This window comes from Arvicanthis niloticus, chromosome 22, assembly GCF_011762505.2.
Source record: "Arvicanthis niloticus isolate mArvNil1 chromosome 22, mArvNil1.pat.X, whole genome shotgun sequence".
NCBI lineage: Eukaryota > Metazoa > Chordata > Mammalia > Rodentia > Muridae > Arvicanthis > Arvicanthis niloticus.
Window position 1 is genome coordinate 30,394,671 of NC_133429.1, and position 11,195 is coordinate 30,405,865.

Below are 11,195 nucleotides of genomic sequence, written 5' to 3' on the forward strand. Positions count from 1 at the left end.
AGAACAATGCAGTTGAAATCCACCAGGCTAGATGACGTCAGAAAAAGGAGAGTATGCAGACTCATGAGTCAGTTAAGTAGCTGCTCCAGGCATGTGGTTTGAGAATGTATAAAGTGCCTATTTAAAGAGTGTGGTGAAATTTAGAGTGCTAATTAAGTAAAGCACTGCCCCCAAAATGGACAGTTCAAAGGGTTCAGGGAAAGAAGGAGTTACTAACAACAGAGAGAAGATCACTAATTGAGATTCTGCTTGTTTGGATCTACAGCTCTTAGTCACTGGAGGCAGCCCATTGGCCAGGAGGCCAGAGTAATAAATTGCCCAGCCTAAACTTTTCCAACCTCCAGCAAGAATGAAGTGGCAAAGGAACCTGTTGTTCTCAAATGCTGTTTATGCAAACACAAAGAAGAGATGAAGTACAAGCAAAGACAGGCTAACGGGACACTTCCAACACAGTAGGCAAAGAAGAAAAAGCCCAAGAATAGAGTCCTAAAATTCAGGGATTCTAGAACAAGACAGGAGCAGTAAAACCAAGAACAGTAGGAGTATGACAGGCAGAAGTATAAATGAATTCTGAGTCTTACGCTTCATGGTCTGTAAGATCCCACCCCTTGAACGTGGGCAGGACTTGCCACGTACCTCTTACTCAATAGACCATGTAATAATCTTGGTATGTGGTGAGGTTCAAATATATATTCACTTGTAGTAAGTCAAAAGGAATACTATTCTGGTAACGACTCCTAAAAAGGCACAAGAGGAAGTGAGACCACTAGCATTGTTTTTAAACCAGAGGTTTTCCTCATGTTTGAATATTCACTGGAGTCAATAAATAGAAGGATATCGTAAAGAGGGAGAATTTCCTGGAGTTGTAGCCTTAAGTGGGTGGGGGGTGGGTGGGAAGTAGGGATTCATACAAAAGTGGAATTGGAACAAACAAATTCTTTTCTATGTTTTATGTTCTAAATAACAGATTCGCTACTGGCATTGTTCAGCCTAATGGCATATGCAGTGCAAGGGATGCAGTGTGCGTTCAGAACCAAGGCAGCAAGGGAGTCACACAAAGCAACATGCTTTCTGCTGCCATACATACCTCAGATCTAGTATGACTTTAATTTTGAAACATTTTAGGGGGGACTTCTTTAGTGTTGATGATTCTCCACACCACCTATTCTTTTCACGCACCCCCAACAATGTATTCTGATCTCTTCTTCCCCAACCCTTCCCAGATCTACTTGTCTTACTTAAACACCCCACTTCATGTCCTTAAACAAACAAAAAAATCTTTCAAGATGGATCTGTGCTGCCTAAGTATTCTTGGATATGTGGTCTTCCACTAGAGGATAGTCATCGAAGTCATCTCTAAGGCAATATAATACCCTCTGAGAGAACATTGTTGCTCCATTTTCCAACAGCTAACAATTGCCCATAATTCCAGAGTTAAGACTGAGATTGTGTGGAGCGATGGGCATCTCTCGAGACAACTGGCACCAGCGCCATAAGACCGGGGGTAAGAGAAAACCCTACCACAAGAAGCGGAAGTATGAGCTGGGACGGCCTGCTGCCAACACTAAGATTGGCCCCCGCGCATACACACAGTCCGAGTTCGAGGAGGCAATAAGAAGTGCCGTGCTCTGAGATTGGATGTGGGGAACTTTTCCTGGGGTTCTGGGTGTTGTACTCGGAAAAACAAGGATCATTGATGTCATCTACAATGCAGCCAATAATGAGCTTGTCCGCACCAAGATCCTGGTGAAGAACTGCATTGTGCTTATTGACAGCACACCATACCGGCAGTGGTACGAGTCCCACTATGCACTGCCCCTGGACCGCAAGAAGGGGGCCAAGCTGACTCCCGAAGAGGAAGAGATTTTAAACAAAAAACGATCAAAGAAGATTCAAAAGAAATATGACAAAAGGAAAAAAATGCCAAAATCAGCAGTCTTCTGGAGGAGCAGTTCCAACAGGGCAAGCTTCTGGCCTGTATTGCCTCAAGACCAGGTCAGTGTGGCAGAGCAGATGGCCATGTGCTCGAAGGCAAAGAGCTGGCGTTCTATCTGCAGAAGATCAAAGCCCGGAAAGGCAAATAAGCATCCTTAATAGCTTGTGTAATAAAGGTGTTTGCTGTTCTATTAAAAAAAAAAAAGAAGAAGAAGAAGAAGAATGAGATTGTGTGTCCAGTTTCCCTGTGCATGCTGAGGTTTGATCTGGCTTGGACTTACCCAGGCCTCGTACACACAGCCTCAACCACTGGAAGTTCACTCATGCAGCTGCCCTGCTGTGTCTAGGAGACACTGTCTCCTTGGCGTCATCCGCTGTCTCTTGCTCTTACACTCTTTCCCCCTCTTCTTCCAAAATGATCCCTGAGCCTTGGAGGGATGGTGCAGGAAACATCTTCTCTTTCCGACTGAGCTTTTGGCAGTCTCCCATTCTCTGTACCTTAGAGAGTTATAAGTCTCTGTGTTAATCACTGTCTATTGCAAACAGAAGCTCTTCAGATGAAGGTTGAAGTATGTATTGCTCTATAGGTGTAACAATAAATCGTTAGAAGCCAGTTTAATACTGTGTTCCTTTAGCAGCATAATAGGTTATCGCCTAGCGCCTATGACCTGTCTAGCCATAGGTTCTTAGCCCAGTAATGGTACCAAGTATAGGTTTCACCTTGTGGAGTGAAACCTGAGTTCAATCTGAAAGTGCTTAGTTGTCCCCATGATGTTCCTGTCACTATTGCACCAGTGGGCACATTGTACCTGGCCAGTCATTACTGGCGCTCACAGCATTCACAGGTCTAATTGATGGTTACTTTTCTTCTCCAGTAGCTTACCCAGCACCTTTAAGTGCTTTCAAGGCTAGCCAGGTGCATCCCAGCTTAACTTCATCATGTTCTGTGACTGAGATATATGGTGTCTTTCACCTAACATCTACGATTCAAGACGAGAGTTGATGAATTGCGATGATTTTACTAAATATACAATATCATCTAATTTATAGAAATGTGTTTGTATAATTAGAAACATCGTGGTATAACTAAGAAAAAACAACTTTAAATATTTTCCTACTATCATTCTTCCTTACGTATCAAATTAGTGTCTTTTTATTAAAATGTTTGATTTTTGTTAAATGTGCTTTGAGTTTCTGACTTGAGCTTCATTAAAAAAAAATAAGTAAAGTAATGTTGGCTTAGGTTTAAGACAGAATTTCCAACAATTTTCCAAATGGCCCTAAATATTTCTGCCACTTTGTATCATGTATTTATGTGAAATGTGCCTTTATGATTATAAAATCAGATACCAATCTTGAAAAACATGAGGCTTCTCTATGTTCTAGCATCAAATGTGGGATTAATACTTAATGCTTTATGGGAAAATCCATCTCATTATCATGTAAGTTTCCCTTCAGATTGTATAAATAGCAAAACTGTATGTAGACCGTTGAATGTTTCTTAAAGTACATACACTTTCAAAGAAAGCCAGATTATCTGTGCTCTGGAAGAAAACTAAAAACAGCATAAGAGTAGAGAAGAAAGGCTCAAGATGGGTATCTGCAGATATGTGAAGAGAAGACAACGACGTAAAATTCATCAATGGTCTTTTTATCATTTTGAGGGAAATGCTACTCAGATACCACAAAATTCATCATTTTAGAACGTAAAGTGGTTTTTTAAAATTAATTTGCAAAGCTGTTCAACCCACACAACCTGGAAAGAATTGTCATCAGCTCAGTAACTCAGCCCTTACTTACCAGCTGGACTCCCAAGCTCTCAAAATCCCTAATCTACCTGCTACGTATTTGAGTTTTCCCATCCTGAAAATTTAATATAAATGTAAACATGAAATGTGTTTTACTTTGCTTTTTTTGTTTGTTTGTTTTGTTTTTTTGTTTTTTGAGACAGGGTTTCTCTGTACAGCTTTGGCTGACCTGGAACTCACTCTGTAGACCAGGCTGGACTCGAACTCAGAAATCTGCCTGCCTCTGCCTCCCAAGTGCTGGGATCAAAGGCGTGCGCCACCACTGCCGGGCTTACTTTGCTATTTTTGATGTACTGTAAACTGAGTTAATTTCTAACTTCCCTTTGATTATTTAATGTTGGTGTGTAGGAACTCAATTGATTCCATATATTGATTTCTGAATCTTCAATATTGCAGAATTTGCTGTTGACTTACTTACTAACCCTATGAGGTTGTGTGTGTGTGTGTGTGTGTGTGTGTGTGTGTGTGTGTGTTCATTATCATTTCTGTATATAATATCATTATCTTGTATATAATTGTACCTCTTCCTTGCCAATTTACAGTTCTTTCATTTACTCTTCTTGCTTGGTTGTCTTAGAACTTTCATAAAAATAACTAAAATTGAATAGAAATTAACTAAATGTTTTTAAAACTTATAATCATACATGACTTACTTCGAGAATTTAAAAGCTCAGATGGGGGAGCAGGGTGGGAAGAAAGAGTTGGGGGAGAGAATGGAAATCAGTGGAGGTCATATCTGGAATGAGCCTAAGACCTGGAAGGTGGGAGGCCTTGGGAAGTCTATGGGGGTGACCCTAGCTGAGACTCCTAACAGCAGAGTGATATGGAGCCTGAAGTGGCCACCTCTTGTAGCCAAGTGGGACTCCCAGTAAAGGGAGGGGAATATCAACCCACACACAAAACCTTAGACCCAAAATTTGTACAGGCTACAAGATGTTTAGGGATAAAGCTAGAGCAGAGACTGAGGGAATGGCCAACCAATGATTGTCTTAAGTTGAGACCCATCCTATGGAGGAGAGCCAACCCATAATACAATTAATGATACTCTGCTATGCTTGAAGACAGGAACCTAGCATAACTATCTTCTGATAGGCTTCATCCAGTAGCTGATGGAAACAGATCCAGAGATCCACAACCAAACATTAGGTGGAGTCTTGGAGAGTCTTAGGAAGAGTGGGAGAAAGAATTAAGGGAGCTGGAGGGTCAAGGACACCACAAGAACACCTACAGAGTCAACTAACCTGGGCCCATGGGAGCTCACAGAGACTGAATCACTAACCAAAGAGCACACAGGGGTTGTAACTAGCCCCCGTGCACATAGTAGCAGATGTGTAGCTTGGTCTTCATGTGAGTCCCCTACCAACTGGATTAGGGGATGACTCTGACTTTGTTGCCTGCCTATGGATCCCTTTCCCCTACTTAGACTGCCTTGTCTGGCTGGTGTTAGTGGGAGAGAATGTGCCAGGGAGAGTTGGTACCCATGAAGGCTTTCCCTTCTCTGAAGAGGGGAAGGTGTGAAGGTGGAATTGGGAGGAGAGGAAGGAGGAGGACTGAAATCAGGATTATAAAATGAATAAGTAAGTTAACTAATAAAAAAAGAATTTAAAGGCTATAATGTGATTATGTTTATAGCAAAGCATAATAATATCATAATATAGCAATATCAATTAAAATGAGATATTTTGGAAGAAATTTAATGTATGTGTATCAGTTTCTTTACATAAAAAAACACATACCATGCCTGTAGCATATCTGTTTGGCTTTTTGGTTGGTTGGTTGGTTGGTTGATTGTTGGGTTTTTGTTTTGTTTTGGTTTGGTTTGGTTTTGGTTTTTTAGCATTTTATGTGCATTGACTCAATATCTCTACCAAAAGCCTGTTATATAAGTGCTGTCTTCCCTTATTACAAATGAGGAAGCCGGGCGGTGGTGGCACACACCTTTAATCCCAGCACTTGGGAGGCAGAGGCAGGCAGATTTCTGAGTTCGAGGCCAGCCTGGTCTACAGAGTGAGTTCCAGGACAGCCAGGGCTCCACAGAGAAACCCTGTCTCAAAAAAAACAAAAAAACAAAACAAAAAACAAAAAAAAAACAAATGAGGAAATTGAGGCAGAGATTATTTGCCCGGTGTAACACAGTGTGGGTGACAGGGCTAGAGTTGAAAGCAGGACAGACTGACCCACAGTCTTAGCCCTTCAGAACACTGACTCTCAGGCGTATGCAGCATAGTCCTGATGCTTAGGAGACAGAAGGGGACCTCTGGAACCAACCAGTCTGAGATCTTGCCTGAAAAACAGCAGCAGTCTCCAAGTAGTAATGTCCTATATGGATAAAGTTGTCACTAAGTGGCTTGGTGGTGAATTTGAGGAAGGATTCCTTTAACTGACAACCAGAAAGACAAGGATGCCAGCAACTGCTTCCTGTTGAAATTTTCAGTGTAACAAGATTGAATTCAAGTCAATAATTTTTGCTATAAATATTAGAAAGACTGACAGCTGACTACCTTTGGTAGAAGTTATCAACTCAGAAAACTCAAGAATCACTGTATTCATCTATTAGAACTTTAAGAATCCAAAGATTTATGTATTTAAAAATGGTGTATAAAAAGTGATATCATATCATATTCCTAAGCCTCAATAATAATAATTCACTAGAAAATATAACATAAAAAATATTCTAACATATGTTTAATTTTATACAGTGCTTTTAAAGACACAATGTTAAATAAAGTGACAGAAAGAAATAAAATAGGAGAGCCATAGGATATGGCTTATGAGAATAATAGATAAAAGGGGGGCTGGAGAGATGGCTCAGTGGTTAAGAGCCCTGGCTGTTCTTTCAAAGGACCCAGGTTCAATTCCCAGCACCCACATGCCAGTTCACAACTGTCTATAACTCCAGCTCCATGGGTTCTGACACCTCACACCAATGCATACAAAAACAATAAAGTCAAGTAAATTTAAAAATAGAGAAAGAGGAATGTGGCCAAATTAAAGACCTCTCAGTATGCTTTCCTTAGAAAGTTCATGAGCAGGGACATAGTGAAAATACTGTAATTAAATAAACTGGTTCTAAAATTAATTTAATGAAATCCACTTAGTCTAAGGCACTCTGAAAATGGGGTGCAAAAACATAGAGTCCCTGGGGCACATGCCTGAGGCCTCTTTCATAAAAGTTCTGATGTCATCCATGAGTGCTTTGCTCTTGCGACCCACCACATCCCAGAGGTCTCACTATACCACTATCATTGGGGTGAGGAATCCCACACAAGAATGATGGTGGGAACAAACCATCGCAGGCAAAACAGTTCTGTGCTGTCTTGAAATTGTCTGCTACATATGCCTGTAGTATAGACAGAGTCTGAATATAGAAAATTGCAATTTAATGTCTCTACTTCATAGAGACACCCCTCTACTGACAAGATGAAGGCGTGGCAATGTGCCTGACAAGGTTGATAAGATCATGGTCTTTGATGGTCCCTACTCTAGTTCTGACAGTTTCTTTTTTTATTCTTTTCATTTCTGAGGTTATAATTACATCAGTTCCCCCTTCTCTTTTCTCCCTCCAAGACCTTCCATTTATTCCTCCTTGCTCATTTTAAAATTCATAGTGTGTTTATTTGCCAAGGGCTGTTATATACACACATGTGTGTTCCTAAATACATAAATACAATCTGTTCAGTCCATATAATGTTACATATATATATATATATATATATATATATATATATATATATATGTTTTTAGGGTGCCTCTAAATTAGTTTGTGGCTTGTCATGCATATCTAGAAAACTAGAAAATAAATACCATCTGTCTTAAATGGTTTTTATGATAATTATATACTACAATATTTGTAAGGAGTATATGGAACCACAGAGGTATGTGTACATTCATGTTTATTGCCTCTCTCTTCACAGTAGCAAGAAAATAAAATGAATAATGAAAATTAAGTATATATAATATATATATATATATTACATATACTTTTATGTAAAAGTATATATATATTTATATATGGATTATTCATCTGCAAAGAAAAATTAAAATTATTAAATTTGCAGGAAATTGATAGATTGAAATATATTATATTAATTATGCAACCCAAGATAAAAAAAGATATACATTTAAATGTGTGGGTCCTACCTTCTTACTTTTCTATATGTGCATCTATGCTAGAATTTGCAAGTAAAGCCTAGAAAAGTAAGTAGAGGTCTGTGGGGGAAGGGAGAGGAGAGTCTTTAAAGCAGGGCGCTATAGAACAGCACACACGCTGTGAAATTGGCAAGAATACCTAAGGTAGGGAGGTTCATACAAAGAGGGAAGCAGAGAGATGAAGAGAGAGAGTGAGGGGCAGAGCAACTAAAACTATTGAGGTATGGAAAAGGCATACAGCACTCTGATGCGTGGGTATCTAATCAAATAATTAACAGAAAGACTGAAGTAATATTCTTTTCTCGGTGAATAAAACTGCTCCCAGAAGCCACGGTTCACTGAAAAAACCTCAGGGCTAGAACTGGGTTACCACACTACAAGCTGTTGGTGGGGGAGACATCTGAGCCCCTCTCCCCCCCCCAAAAAAATGATACAGACACATTTGTCCTGTTATTGGTTCTTTTCCAGGACAGTTGGTCAGACTTTATTGCTCAGTATGCCACACGCTTTGATTATAGGACACAAAGAAACCAAACTGGGACTCGGGGCTGAAGGCTTCATCCCTGCTGGTTAGCTCACAGTGCTGGACCACGCGATGCAGACTGCTGGGGAAGAACTGTGTGCAACTCTACCAATCACTCAGGAAAGATGAGAGAGCCCACTGCTGAAACAGCCTCAGGTCTGCTACAGGGGTAACAAGCCACTTCCCAATTGCATTTGATGCCTATCCCACAGAAGGACATTCACATTTGGTGCTACTGTAAACCTGGTCAAAAGCCTGTGGCTGAGAATGTCCTAGGCCCTGGGTGACAGAGCTCCTGCTGTTGTATTGCTTAATAGGCATGCTGTGTCTGTCAAATGGCCTTCTACATAACTATGTTTATGGTCCTAAATTAGCATTGCTGTCAGCTTTGATCAGAGATGCTTAAACGATGGTCACTGATAATTGTAGAGCTTCATAACCGGTCAAAGCACAGAGAATAAATGACCGCTGAATGCCCAGACATAAGCAACACGTCTGTGAAACCCCTCCCCAGGCTCTGGAAACATCGCGGAGGAAGCGGCAGAGATGCAGCAAAAGCCAGAGGAAGGTGGTCCATGGTGGACAGGACAGTGACTGGCAGGCACAGCATGGCTGCTGCACTCTTCCGAACTCTCAGCCTCTGTAATTACCTGCATGAGATCTCCGTAAGATTGTGTCCATCACAAAGGACAAAAACAAAGGACTGGAATGCTCAGCCCTAATGGAATGTTCACATCACAGCCCTTCCCTGGAGGCTCGGACGTCTGTACCACAGCCTCGAGGCTCAGAGGTCTGTACGGAAGAGCGGGTAAAAAGACTCTGAGTGTCGGAGGTTCCTGATGGCATCAAGGAAACCAAGTTTTCAAGACAGAACAAGGCAATGACACATGAACTCATAGTTACTGTGGCAGCAGGCACAAGACCTGAACAAACTCCAGCCGGGGGTGGGTGGGTTGGGGGGGGGGGGATATCCCAACGTAGAAGTGGAGAGATGGCAACAAAAGCCTACCACTAACTGAGGAACCATCGGCATTTGATGGCTCTTGTATACTGATGTGTCCCCTGATGAGTTGACCACATCTCAAAGCAGATATCACTCCCAGGAGTAGCTGAGTAACACAAACTGGACTCCGGGGCAGGGGAGAAAAAAACGTAATCTCAAAGTTGGGCACAAAATGATGGGAGGGTACAAAGTGGTAACAGAAGGAGTTGGGGAGATGGAAATGGGGTATGTAAAGATAAATAAGAAGGTTGGGCCCATCAGCACTCTGTTATTGGAAGGGGAGGAGCTAATGGGACCTCAAGCCTCCCTGCGGGTTTACATTAAATTTTATGACTAGTAGGGTAAGGGAGACATTTTCTTCTGTGAAGTACTTATTGATACGGTACACATGCTTCTGTAAACAAATTTCTACTCACGTTTCTGTGAGGCTAGAGAGAGGATTCCATGATTCAAAGGACTAGCTCTTCCTGAGGACCAAGGTTCAAAGTCCCAGCACCCTCTAGAGCAGCTCAGACCGATCGATCTGTAGGCCCAGTCTCAGGTGAGCTGACATCATCTAGACTCCTCAAGACACGTGGCATGTACACGGTGCACTTGTGGGCAGAGCACCAGGGTGCATCAAAAATAAAAATAAAATGATCGTCTTTAAAAATGCATGCTCTGTGAAAGACCAAATTAATGAGTCATTGGCTTACCAAAATAAAAAAAATAAAAAAATGTTGTGAAGAGGAAGGGGATTTGTGGGAATGAGAGCGGCAAAGAGGTTGGTAACAGATGGGTGAACATGACTGAAATACATTGCTGCCATATGAAAACATCACAAGGAAGTCCACTGGTGAGCATAATTACCATATGCTAATTGAAAACATTAAAAACTGAAATGGGGCCTCAGATGTCTTGCCCTTTCTATCATATAGCAAGAAGGCAATTAGGAAGCAGGTTCTTATCAGATACTGAGTCTAGTCATAACCTTGATCTTGGACTTCCCAGACTCCAAAGTGTGAAGAACAAACTTTTATAATTGATAAAATACCTAGTTTGCTTGGACATTTCCTCAGTCTCTGCTCCTTCTTTGTCCTTGCAATTCTTGAAAACACTACAAATTTGGGGTTGAAGGTCTAAGGTTTTGTGGGTGGGTTGGTATCCTTATCCCTGTACTAGGAGTCCTATCAGGCTTCAGGAGGTAGCCACTTTAGGCTCCATATCCCTTACTGCTGGGAGTCTCAGCTAGAGTCATTCTCCTAGACTCCCAGGAGCCTCCCCCATCCCAGGTCTCTGGCACACCCTAGAGATGCACCCTCTGACCCCCAGCCCACCCCACACCACTGGAGTGGGAGCTGTCCCTGAATCTGTTACCTGCCTGTGGATCCTGTTCCCCCAGCTGGGCTTCCTTGTCTGCTCTCAATGGGAGAGGACTTGCCTGGACTGCAAAGGCTTGATATGCCAGGGTGGGTTGTTACCTGACCGGGGGACTCCCCTTTCTCCGAGGAGGAGAGTGGGGAGGGGTTGTGGAGGGGCTGGGAGGAGAGGGACAGATTCTATGGGCATATAAAGTGAATAAATAATTAATTGAGAAAATACCTAGTTTGTGGTATTTTGATACAGTATGATGAACTGACTAGGGTAGTACTCCAATTCTCAAATTCCTGTGCTCTCCTGCTTTCTAATAGGGGTTCATGCTATCTCCAGTTTCACCTGATAGCAACCTCCAAACAGGTCTCTACCTTCTCAGTCCTCAAAATATGATCTAAGGACATGGGTATAAATGTAAATGTAG

General features: G+C 41.7%; 1 pseudogene; it reads left to right on the forward strand.

Annotated features, from left to right (window-relative positions):
* The first annotated feature begins 1,458 nt into the window (after nt 1-1,458).
* On the forward strand, nt 1,459-2,116 carry LOC143435707 (small ribosomal subunit protein eS8 pseudogene; annotated as a pseudogene).
* Nucleotides 2,117-11,195: the final 9,079 nt, after the last annotated feature.